Source organism: Lynx rufus, unplaced genomic scaffold (assembly GCF_022079265.1).
Source record: "Lynx rufus isolate CCGP_SWC_20201006 ecotype Redwood Valley unplaced genomic scaffold, mLynRuf1.p SCAF_1, whole genome shotgun sequence".
Lineage (NCBI taxonomy): Eukaryota > Metazoa > Chordata > Mammalia > Carnivora > Felidae > Lynx > Lynx rufus.
In genome coordinates this window covers 170596900-170610093 of record NW_025814823.1, presented here as the reverse complement: position 1 = coordinate 170610093, position 13194 = coordinate 170596900, and positions in this window count along the sequence as shown.

Below are 13194 nucleotides of genomic sequence, written 5' to 3'. Positions count from 1 at the left end.
CGCAATTTATCTTGGGAAAAAAGATATAAGCTATCGATTAAGAAAAAATCTGTGTGTGTGTGGTGGGGGGTAAAGTGATGGTAGGATCCCTTTACCTTATCTCAACAATATATTTGAATGGATTCTATCTTTTTGACTGTCTTTGATCAATTTATCTTTTGATCTTTAAGGTTATAGTCTAAATCTTGCATTCTTTAAATCAAATAACCTACCCAAAGACTCGATATAATTTTAACATTGTCTAGTTCTCAGAAATTGTCTTTTAAAGTGTACTTTTCCAACATTGTTTTCATTGGGGCTTAAAAAAATACACTAGAGCTTAAGGTTAATTTTTTTTTTTTTTAAATCTGTGCCAAGTTGCAGATGAACTGCCAAGCACCCAGGCAGCTTGTTGGAGCCATTGTAGGAGCTGAAACATATCTCTCCAATGTGTAAAGACTTTTTGTTTTACTGCCCCACATAAATCTTTAGATTCAAGGTGAGTACCAGATTTTTGTTTCAGTAAGAACTATTCTGTATGCTCTCTTCTTATGGAACATCTGATTCATTATTAGGATCATTCATTAGCATGATAGACTTGGTAAGTGTTTTTCTCTTCAAGTTCATTGTCCATCCAGAGCTTCTGGTAAAGTGCATGGTCACAAGTGCTTAGTAAACAGTTTAGTGCTATCAGTTAGAATTTTCCAAAATGTGTCCTGCATGTGACTCTAGGTGATAGTATCCTAAAGGTTCCTCCTGGTCAAATGTAAAAATTATACATTGTACTGCTGCTCAGGGAAATTTGCAGTGCACAGGAACACATTAACCACTCCTAGAGGTCTTAGGATATGCAAACCTATTCAATTTTGTTTAGTGTAGTATTTCTCAAACTTCACAACAAAAAGCTTTTAGGACATAACTACATCCCAAGAATCTGTATTTCACAAAACATATTTGAGAATTAGTATTCAAACCTAAACAATGTACTCTTTATTTTTGCTTATATTTCCATCAAAACAATTAGATTAGCTTTTTATTAAAATTTTTTAACGTTTATTCATTTTTTTGAGAGACAGAGACAGAGCGTGAGTGGGGGAGGGGCAGAGAGAGGGAGAAATAGACACAGAATCAGAAGCAGGCTCCAGGCTCTGAGCTGTCAGCACAGAGCTCGATGTGGGGCTCCAACCCATGAACTGTGAGATCATGACTTGAGCTGAAGTTGGACATTTAATTAACTGAGCCACCCAGGTGCCTTCGATTAGTTTTTAAAATGTAAAACTATCTCTATTTGGAGATGTCATGATGGTGTATGTAGAAAATGCTAAAGAATCGACTAAAAATCTATTAGATCTAATAAAAAAGTTCAGCAATGTTGCAGCATATAAGATCAATATGCAAGAATCACATGTAAGAGAATGAAGTTGAAATCCTATCTCACACTACATGCAGAAATTAACTCAAATGAACCTAAATGTAACAGTTAAAACTGTAAAACCCTTAGAAAAAAAAGGCATAAATCTGATTTAGGGAATGGTTTCCTAGATATAGCAACTAAAACATACAATCAAAGAAAAACAGACCCCAAGGATTTCATCAAAATTATAAACCTTAGTGCTTCAAAGGGCGCCATCAACAAAGTGAAAACACAACCCATAGAATGGGAGAAAAATTTTTGGAAATCATACATTGATATGACTTGTATTGATGTGATTTGTATGTATGTATGCATGATTGATATGATTTATGTCTAGAAGATATAAAAATAATCACAACTCAATAATAGAAGACAACCCAATTAAAAATGGGCAAAGGATCTGAATAGACATTTCTTTATAGGGGACACACAAATGGCTAGTAAGCACATGAAAAATGCTCAATATCATAAGCCATCAGGAAAATTCAAATAAAACCTCTTCATACCCTTTTGAATATTTGTAATTAAAAAGTTAAGTGTTGGGGTGGCTGGCTGGTTCAGTTGGATGAGCATGTGACTCTTGATCTCAGGGTTGTGAGTTCTAGCCCCACATTGGGTGTAGTAGAGATTAGATTACTTAAATAAATAATTTAAATAAAAATAAAAAGACAAATGTTGGTGAGTATATGGAGAAATTGGAGCCCTTACACATTGCTAGTGACAATGTGAAATAGTGCAGCTCCTTTGGAAAACAATCTGGCAGTTCCTCAAAATGGTTAAATACAGAGTTACCATGTGATCCAGTAATTTCACTCCTTGTAAATACTCAAGAGAATTGGAAATACATGTGCACACATAAGTTTGTACATGATGTTAATGGCATAATTAGGACTGATCCCATTCAGATCTTGGATTCTTGGATCTCTGTCAGCAAGTCCATGGTTAAGACAAGTTTATACTTACATTTATAGAATTTAAAATTTCATAGCCACATGTGTTATCACTAATGTTACATTGTGTGTGTGCATACGGAGGTTTGGGTGGGAACAAATACTGAAAACATTACTTTTTACAAGAATCCCAGGAGAGGATATAGAGCAGTTGTTGAGAAGAATAAATTTTACAGTTTTCATCTAGCACAGATTGCCTAGATTGCATGTAATGACTTCATGCACCTGATATGAAGTGGTTATTCAGCTCTTACATCACTCAAATACTTTTCAGGCTTTTCAGACTTTGCTTGGTGATGCATGCACAAATTGTGTATATCCTTCATATACTGTGGACATTGGGCTTTTCTATTACTGCCAAGTTCACCCTATAACATTAGTACCCTAGGAACAGCCAACCAGTGCTTAGGGTCCTTAAAAACCTGTGGTCTTCCTTTCCCCAGCCATGGTTAAATTTCTTCCAGAAGGTAGCAACAGTACAGAATCTTTCATCAGGTTCAGAACTAAGGTTTTCATCAGATATCACCTTAGGAAATTCATCAATGTAACTTTTAGAAATCTTTTCATGAAGGTATTCAGATATTTTATAGCATGAAGCTGTTTACATTTCTATAGTCAATCTTCTGAATATTGGTACTCATGTTCAGTGTTCATTTTTTCACAGTCAATTCTATCCTGTTTATTGAACCACAAATCAGTCATTTCCCCTGTTTGGAAAGTTTAGCATCATTTTATATGTTTTATATACTCATCAGTCACTTGCTTTTACTCTTCATAGCCCTGGTTATTTTTTTTTTTTTTTGGCTCTCTCAATCCAAAATTTGTCTTTTTTTTCAGGGATTTTATTCCATTATTTCTTTGATTTCTGTTTCTTCTCTAATGATTCTTTTGCTCATTCAAGAATGACCTAAAGATTTTGATTTATGCTTGTTTTAAGTTTCTAAAAGAACAATTAAAGACTACCATATTTATGAAACTGCCATTTCATAGTTTGGTGCTGAAAGAATTCTATTGTGTTAAGTACTTTCAGTTTTTACGTATTCTGCTCATTAGATAAAGATACTTACATTATTTGAATTCAGGGTCAAAATAAAGAGTCATGTTAAGAGACAGAGAGATGGAAAACATATTTTACTCATATTTAAATTGAAAATTTGACTATTCTCTAGATCTTGTCATATATTTATAGAATGTCATATTGACAAAATATTTTTCTTGGGCATTTTTTGTCCTCCTAAAATAATCTGGAGTCCTATTATGGACTTCAGCATTTTGAATTGTGATAATGTTGGTTTGTAGACCTTTTTCTCCAGATTATAATTTCTTGAGGAAGAGATTATATTGTAATTAATTTCAGACACAGGAAGCTCAAACATCATTAGCACTTTTATTTTTGTGAAAACTGAATCAAATTCCCTAAATGTAACCACTGACAACGAATAATGTATTGTTTGATAGTGCTAAATATAAAATGGTCAAAAACGTTCTTTTATTTCTAGTTTATATGTAAGTATGTGTGTGAGTGTCTGTGTGTGTGTGTGTGTGTGTGTGTGTGTGTGTATAGTTTTGTTTCATTTTATATGTTGAATGTTGCAAATGAATAAAAAGTACTGGCACACAACATAAACCTAATAAAAAAATTCATGGACAATTGCATCCATTTTTGCAACTTCTTCACAGACCATTGATCACATTAGTAGTTTGTACTGAAGCCAATCCACTTCCTATGGTGAATATCAACCTAAACAAAGAGGAAAACTGAGGCAAGCTTGAATGATCAGAAATCGAGTTTATTCAGGGATAGCACAGGAATTGCAATTTGGGAAACACAAACTATAGCAAACTACAGGCAGATTTGTTGAAGGTTTGGGGCAGGCTATATTTATGGGAAAGGAGTGCAAAGAAGGGGGAGATCCAGCCAGAGTCTAAGCAGTAAGTTCATTGGCTTGAGGATGGGGGAAGATTCATGGTGGATGTTCAGTGGTGGGAAAATAAGTCCCCATATTCTGTAAGTCAGGCATTTCGATAGTTGGTCTCTTTATTTCATGACTTTCATTTTCCTAAGGGTGCATGAGTGAGATTCTCCATTCCATATCCTCTGGTTCCATTTCTGATTGAAATCCTTTCACAATGAGTGAAAGATATGTAAGATATTTAAGTCAGAAGAAGACTTTATCACTTAAGTATCAGATCATTGCAATTTTCCTGAATAAATGAGTGAATAGGTGGTTGATGGGTGATGAATGAAAGTAGTACCTGTTTAGATTTTAATATTTTTTAGTTCATTTTCCTCATTGTCCAAAGGTTTGTAAATCATCTGTAAATACTTTAAACACTTCAGTTTTCAGTATTTTGAATACTCCTATTTCATATTAATTATGAATAATTATTTTACTTGCTACTACAAAGTTAAAATAGATGTACTAGTTATGAATCATAGTCAATGGACTTATGTATTGCAAGAAATATTTCTGTACTTTAAACTGACTATTTATACTCCAAGCTTCTGTTCTGCTTGACTGGTTAGATGTTCAATCTTGGTTTTGATTAGTCTTGCCCCTGCCCTGGGGTTATACAAAGGTCCTTGATACTTATGTATCACTAAAACATTGGAGGTCACCATGGGGCATTGGGGCAGTTGTCACGTCTATATGGTCCTCTGTATTTTGGCATACCTTCTGGGCCATAATGAGACTGGGAGAAGATTTTATGCCTCTACTATGATGGGGGTTCAATCTCACAAGATGCAATACACAAACATTTCTTCCATGGTACTGTCACCTCCAGGCGATATTGCTACAAGAAAGGAGATGACTCTGAATGACCTCTGTTACCTTCCAGTCTCAGGAAACATCTCTCTCCACAATCCCCAAAGCTTTTTTCCTCCCTACAGGGGTGTCATCTCTTCAATGGGTTTAATTTTTTGTTTTTGCTTTTTAAAGATGGGATAGAGCCAGAGAGTAAAGGCAGTTTTAGCTTTCTGCTTTGGAGAAATTCAGGCAAGGAAGAGCACCTGAGTATATATGACTCCACAGAATATAGAAGTACAAACCAAAAGGGAGAGTTCTTAAAATAAATAAAGCCATCATACTTAAGAGGCATCCATGAGACTCAATCACTCATACTTCTCTTTTACAAACTGGACATTTTTAATCTTTTAATCATTTCCAAAAGGTGACATGGTTTTTATATCTCCTCACTTATCCCCTCATGCCACTTGGTAAAATAGTTCACTTGGTTGTCTTAATGTAAGTATAGGAGCCCAAATGGATGAGATAATTCAGTTCCCATCATGTTTTGCACAAAATGTTTGTAATTAAGATTTATAACTGATACACATAATTTAATTTTGCAATGGCAAATAAAAAAATAGCTATTTAAAAAACACAGTTGATATCAATATAATCCATATACTCAAACTTTATGCTCCAGCAATCTGAAGAGTCCCTACTCTGAGTTTGGATTTTATTGTAGGCAGGAGGGCTATACTAAAAGCTCTTAAACAGGAAAGGGGGTCTAGGGGAAGAGGAAAAGGCTCAGATGATGTATATTTGGAAAAGTTACTCTGGCAGTCATCTAAAAGATGAGGCCAGAGGAAAAGAGATCAGAAGGAGACTGGAAGATAAGGAGTTATGGTATTAATCCAGGACAAAGATAATGGCATCCTGACCTGGGAGAATGGCAGAAGGCATTAGAAGGAGGCTTAATAGGGGTGCCTAGGTGGCTGAGGCTGTTAAGTGGCTGACTTTGGCTCAGGTCATGATCTCACGGTTCATGGGTTCAAGTTCTGTATCAGGGTCTGTGCTGAAAGCTTGGAGCCGGCTTTGGATTCTGTGTCTCCCTCCCTCTCTGCCCCTCTCCCACTTGTGTTCTGTCTCTATCTCTCTCAAAAATGAATAAACATTAAAAATTACTCTTTTTAAATAAAAAATAAGGAGGCTTGATTAACAGATATCCTCTGAAGATGGGAATCAATACAACATAATGACGAATAGTGTCTCCCCATTGTTTTGATGCTCTGCAATCTAGTGAAAAACCTGAAGCAAGGTGAGGCCTGACAATGACCATGAAAGGGAGATTTAGATGGGGCCTTGGTTTCTTATGATTGTGAAGCTGCAAAACAGATCCTAAATTGTCTAGTTTTGGAGTTAAAAGAGTATTTAATATCAGAGAAATATACTTTTTTATCTTGTTTGAGCCATTGTCATTTTTACTTCTGTTTTATATCAATAAATTTAATTCTAATACCATATATTCTCCTACAATCTTATTTTTATTGAAGTAAAAATTGCATATAGTGAAATGCATGAATGTTCATTGTACAATTCAATGAGTATTCTGGGTATCTATTTCTAGAAACAACCATTTTAAAACTTAGTGACAAATAATTTTTTAAAAATCAACTGGAGTTGATTATACACAGTTGGGTAATTCTCATTATGGGTCTTTCCTTTGATTTCAGTTAGATGTCAGGTGAGGCTCTAGTCATCCAAAGGCTTGGCTGGGTTGGACATCCAAATGGCTCATTGCATGGCTGGCAGTTGCTGCTTGCTGACAGCCTGGCTGGGTGCTCAGCCGGAGCTGTTAACCAGAGCTCTTGTTGGTGACTTTCCATATGACTGTTGGCCTCCTGGCACAGTGACTGGACTGTGAGAGAACATCCTTAGGAGACCTACTGGGGAACAGCAAGGCTTTTTTACGGTCTAGCTTCATTGTCCCAAAGTGTTACTTCTGCTACATCTGGTTAGTCTAGCAAGTAACAAAGTTAGGCCCAGATTCATGGAGAGAGTAAATTAGACTCCATCTTTTGTGAGGGAGATACAAGGTCACACTGCAGAACAACATAGAGTATGGAAGATACTGTTGCTATACCATTTTTAACAACGTGGTCAGCTACAGTGAGCTTTGGTACATATTTACACTCATGTCAGCACCTCCAATATATAACATTGCCATCTGTACCTTCCATTCAATCTCCACCCCCACATTCCATCCTCCCACAGATCATCACCACGTAATGGCTTTGCCTATTCTTAAACTTCATATATTTGGAATCATACAGTATGTACACTTTTGTGTTTGGCTTCTTTCACTCAATTTTTGGAGCATGTGATATTAGTTTGCTTGTTAGTACTGAGAAGAATCCTGTAGGTTTTTATATGCAATGTTTTTATTATAATTTAGTTCTAAGTATTTTGAAATTCCTTTGTTATTTCTTTGATCCAGAGGTGACTTAAAAATGAGTTTCCTTTTAAAAAAAAAATTGAGTTTCCTTTTTCTCACTGTATAGAGGGTTAATTTATCTTTTTATTATAATTTTCTGACTTATTCATGTTTTGATGCCAGGAAATATAATCTACTTATGTAGATTACCTACTTTTTGTAATTTATTAAGACTCGCTTTCTAGGCTAGAATATGATCAATTTTTAGAAATTGTATTCGTGTGCTTGGACAGAACGCATGTTCTTTAGTGATGGAATACAGAATTCAATTTGGTTTGTTTGGTCCATTATATTAATTATATTGTTTAAATCTTCTGTACCTTAGCTGATTTTATTTCTCGTTGTTGACTACTTGACATATTAGTAGTTAGGAAAGTGTGGCTCAAACTACTTGTTCTTAATTTATTTTCTCAGAGCCACACTGCTTACGTCTTTCTCCACCTGGCATAGACCAGGTAACAATAGCCCTTCAGTTCCCCAGTAGCTTAGCTCAGGGTTTTTCCTCTATAATTTCTTGGATTTCAAATTTCTTAGTGCTGCAAAGTTGTTTTTAAAGACAGGTAGCTAAAGCCTGTGTTAATTAGTCAACTTTATTAAAGGTATTGAATCCCACATCACTATTTTTTTATACTGTTTATTCCAAAATCTTTTTTTTATTGGACGTAATCTACTTTTTTTTGTATGTGTAGATTCTTCTGAGATTTTTAATGTATTTTTCAAATAAAAATACTGCCCCTTTCCCCCCATATTTATACTCCTTTTTTCTTTTTCTTATACAGTATTTTTGTTGGCTAGGACTGCCTATAAAATGTTGAATTAAGTAGTAAGTACATACTACTTTTATTGTTCTTGGCTTATTGTTCTTTTTTATTGTTCTTGGCTTTTCAGATAAAGCTTCTAAAATTTTGTTGTTAATTATGTTTCTTTTAGTTTTTCTTAAGTAGTTTAAATTAAAGAATACTGACATCCCTTGCTTGCAGGGTTTTTTTTTTTTTTTAATATATAATCATGAATGGAAACTGGATTTAATTGAATTAATCTTTGGTGTATATAAAAATATTTCCTACTTTTTTGTCTTAAATCCATCAATGTTATGGTCTGTGATAATAGATTTTTATAATATTAAATCATCCTTGCTCTTCTAGACTAATTCATCTCAGTTATAATGGATTATTTTTTATTGGTATTGCTGGACTTGGTTTCCTTGTTCTTTTTTTTTTTTTTTTGGAAGTTTTGCAGCTATGTTAATAGGTGAGATTTTCCTATTAAATCATTTTCCCCGTACTGACCCAAATCCTGTTACCTTTAATGGTCTAGAAATTTATCTCTTTTGTATAGAATCTCCTAAGATTGGTGAAACTAAATAGGCATAAAAATAATAATAAAACTATGGAAAACCTTACAAAGGTATTCTGGGGAGAAATAATAAGAATAGAAGAAAATGATAAGTAAATTTAAATAATTGTATTAGCAATTAAAATTTTTAATGTTTATTTATTTTTGAGAGACAGACAGATAGAGTGCAAGCAGGGGAGGGGCAGAGAGAGAGGGGGAGAGAGAATCCAAAACAGGCTCCAGGCTCTGCACTGTCAGCACAGAGCCCAACGCTCTGCTTGAACCCATGAACTGTGAGATCATGACCTGAGCCAAAGTCAGCTGCTTAACCGACTGAGCCACCCAGGTGCCCCCTATATTAGCAATTTTAAAAGTAGTTTTTAAGTGTTCTGTTTATTCTTTTGGTTATCATAATGTTAGATATTATGTCTGTTTTGAGGTTGATTAAATGGTTAGAGAAAATCTTATATTTCATATTTGTCTATCTATATGTCCTCGTGACTTTTTAATTAAATGCTGAGAAGAAATCAATTAAATCTATGTAAGTTTGAATCAAAGCTTTAAAACGTGATATTATAAAAAAACTTCAATCATGCAGAAAAGTTGGGAGATTAGTAAATGAATCCTCATTTACTTTTAGCTCAGATTTAACAATTATCAGTTAAGTTCATACATTGTGATGTGTTAGTTATATAACATTTTTATGCCTAACGTGTTTATTACTTAATGCATTTATATGATTAGTTAGAAGAATATTATACAAAGAACAAATAGTAAGTAATGAATATTACTCTTCACTTGGATAGTAATGACCCCTTAACAGGAGATACTACTCTAATCCCTATTCATAGATGAGGAAACTAAGGTAGTTTAGTTAATTTGCGGTTAAGTAATTTGCGCAGTGACTGAGTTGTAATCTGTGCTGGAGCCAGAATTTAAGGAAAGCTATTGATTCCTGCACGTGCATGGTTCCCTGCTACACCACATAGGAGTGAGAGATGGAGACCTCACAGAAGTAAGGTGATAAGGCAAGGGAGGAGTGTCATGATAAATGAAAAAAGAAGACACTTATTTCTAGAAGGGGTGGTAGGCAGAGTCAGTTACTATAGAGGCATCAGGTGAGATCAGTACTGAAAAATGCTTAGTGGGATTGTTCACCTGGAAATCATTGTCAGCCTTGGGAAGATTATCTCAGTGCCAGGACAACAGAAACTCGGTTCCAGATACTGCATTTTCTGCACTGAAATAAATTCAAGGGTAAATATAACTTAATATAAAAATCATATCTGATATAAGCTAAAGGTAAAATCACACTTTTTGCCTGCTTCAGACAAATATGCAAGGTAAATCTGTGGAATTTACTTAAATTATTGGAAACCATCCCTGGAAAGTGGTAGAGAAAATATGAGTTATTGTAGCCCATCCTCTATGGTGGAGAGCTGTCTAAATGAAGAAAATTAGAGCAAGTGAACAGGTCTAAGAAGTAGTTGCTGTCAAAAATGATTTTTTTTTCATTTCAGTATTTGAAGGAAGTCTTTATTTAAAAATTCAATCTTAAAGATCATTTTTATTCACTTAAGATTTTGTTTTCATTTCAATCCATAAATTCAGTCAGCACCATGTGTTTGGGTACTATAGAGAATACAAGGATATTTAAATTTTGAAGATCTATTTAACTTATAATAAAAAGCCGATTTAAAATTTACATCATGTTTTGCTGATTCAGGGCAAAATGGCTATTTCTTGACAATGATGTAAAAGTAAAATGATCCAATTTAACAAGGCCATTCTAATCTCTTTGCATTTAATTATTGCGATTTCCCAGCAGCGTAAAAGAAATGTGTCTTGTATTTGATAGCAGAAAAAGAAAAATTTTTGTTCTCATATTTTCTGTTCTTGTTTTAAGGTGATCTGGTGTTAATAAAGAGCATGATATATATGCCTCTATCTGTCCCTTTTCATTCAATTCACCAGTCAACATCCCTGCATGTAACTGTCCTGAGAAGGAATAAAATGGTACAAACGATTCCCCTAGTAGGTTCTAGTAAATGGTTCAACAAAACCCTTCATCAAATAGTGTGTTAGAACCTGGGTGTGTTGTCCCCAGTAGTGGTTAGTACGCGTAACTCTAGTTATATTAATATAATGCAAAAAGGCCCAACTGTACACACAATAATAGTAACAGCAACAACAACAACAACAACTCCTTGTTGATAGCTTCAGGTGTGGGATTCTACTGAGAATTTGATGAAGAATATTCTTATGAAAAAACTAAAAATTTGGTTACAGTTGATACCACTTTTGGATTTTCTATTTTGAGATATTTTTGGGGGGAGGGGAGTTTTCCTTGTTTATTTACCCCATTGAGGATTTAATCCTAACATCACAATGGGAAAAATTTTTGAAGGTATTCATCATTTCTTTTCAGAAACTTGAGTTTATTTGGTTGTTTTAGTCAAAAGCAATCCTAACTAATAAAATACACTGGGGAGTCATGTCTCTCTTCTACATGTTTAAAAAAATTTTTTTAACATTTATTCATTTTTGAGAGTGAGAGAGACGGAGTGTGAGTGGAGGAGGGGCAGAGAGAGTGAGAGATACAGAATCAGAAGCAGGCTGCAGGCTGTGAGCTGTCAGCACAGAGCCCGACGCGGGGCCTGAGCTCACAAACCACGAGATCATGACCTGAGCTGAAGTCTGACGCTCAACCGACTGAGCCACCCAAGTGCCCCCATATGTCTCTCTTCTATATCACAATGCTATTCAAATAGTATTTGAATAACAAACTAGTGTTGATTAAGCCCTGGCACTGTTACTCTCAAGATAGGTAGATACTCCCAACATAAGGCAGAAATGGAGAGTAAGAATATAGAAACTTCTCTAGCAATTTGACATTTTCAACCCATCCAATCTGGGAGAGTCTCATCAACTGTATTTTAGAACTTGCATGTTGAGCAGACAGCTCAAACACTTATCACTAGTACCAGCAGATGTGTGGGATCTTTGGAAAATAGGTTCAATGATTAAGAGAGAATTTCTAAAACAGTCTCCAACTTCTTGAAATCTCAAAAAAATATGACTAACTGTAGTCAATCCTGTGAAGTATATCACAAGATGGCTAAGAGCTCTAGGTCAGTATGCTTAACACATGCAAACAAAGATCTGTATGCTTTCAGTTTCCCTTCAGTTATTTTTCTTAAGTGGCCTGTATTTTTTCCTTTCTATTAATTTGGAATTAAATTTTTAAAATGAATTTATCTTAGAGTATGACTGACTCAAATTTGTGTTTCTAAACTCTATTTCTGAAACATGTGATGTTTTATGAATGATGGGTTTCTTTTTGTCTTAAAGACTGCCTTTAGTGGGGTTCCTGGGTGGCTCAGTCTGTTGTGGGTCCTACTTTGGCTCAGGTCATGATCTCATAGTTCGTGGGTTTGAGCCTGGCCTAGAGCCTGCTTTGGATTCTGTGTGTCTCTCTCTGCTCCTCCCCTGCTCATGCTCTGTCTCTCTCTCTCTCAAAAATAAAATAAATATTAAAAAAATAAAAAGAATTTGTCTTAGTGTAATTAAACATCTTCATATTTTTACATGACTCACAATAGATACTTGCCAAATATAATACCAACATAGTGAATTTCCAACATTTGTTGCTACATTTATCTAATTGTTTTGAATATCCCTATGTCTTTATTATTGTTGTTCAGTGCTTCTGTGCACTTTATCACGCATCATTAATAATTGTTTGTAGCTATTTTATGGAGTTCCTTTTAAGGTGGAATTACCCAATGTGGAGACAATGTGCTGTTGTTAACTTTAAAAAGTTAAACTCCTAAGTATATTAGTCCTGTTTAGGAATAACTTGTATTTTAAAGTTAGGGCCACTCTAAATGACATCCCTATATATAACCCAGTATGGCTGCTGACTTAAAAATACATTTGTAGCGTGCCTGAGTGGCTCAGTCTGTTAAGGATCTGACTCTTGGTTTTGGCTCAGGTCATGATCTCATGGTTTTTTTTTTTGTTTGTTTGTTTGTTTGTTGTTTTTTTTAAATTTTTTTTTCAACGTTTATTTATTTTTGGGACAGAGAGAGACAGAGCATGAACGGGGGAGGGGCAGAGAGAGAGGGAGACACAGAATCGGAAACAGGCTCCAGGCTCTGAGCCATCAGCCCAGAGCCCGACGCGGGGCTCGAACTCACGGACCGCGAGATCGTGACCTGGCTGAAGTCGGACGCTCAACCGACTGCGCCACCCAGGCGCCCCCATGATCTCATGGTTTATGAGATGGAGTCC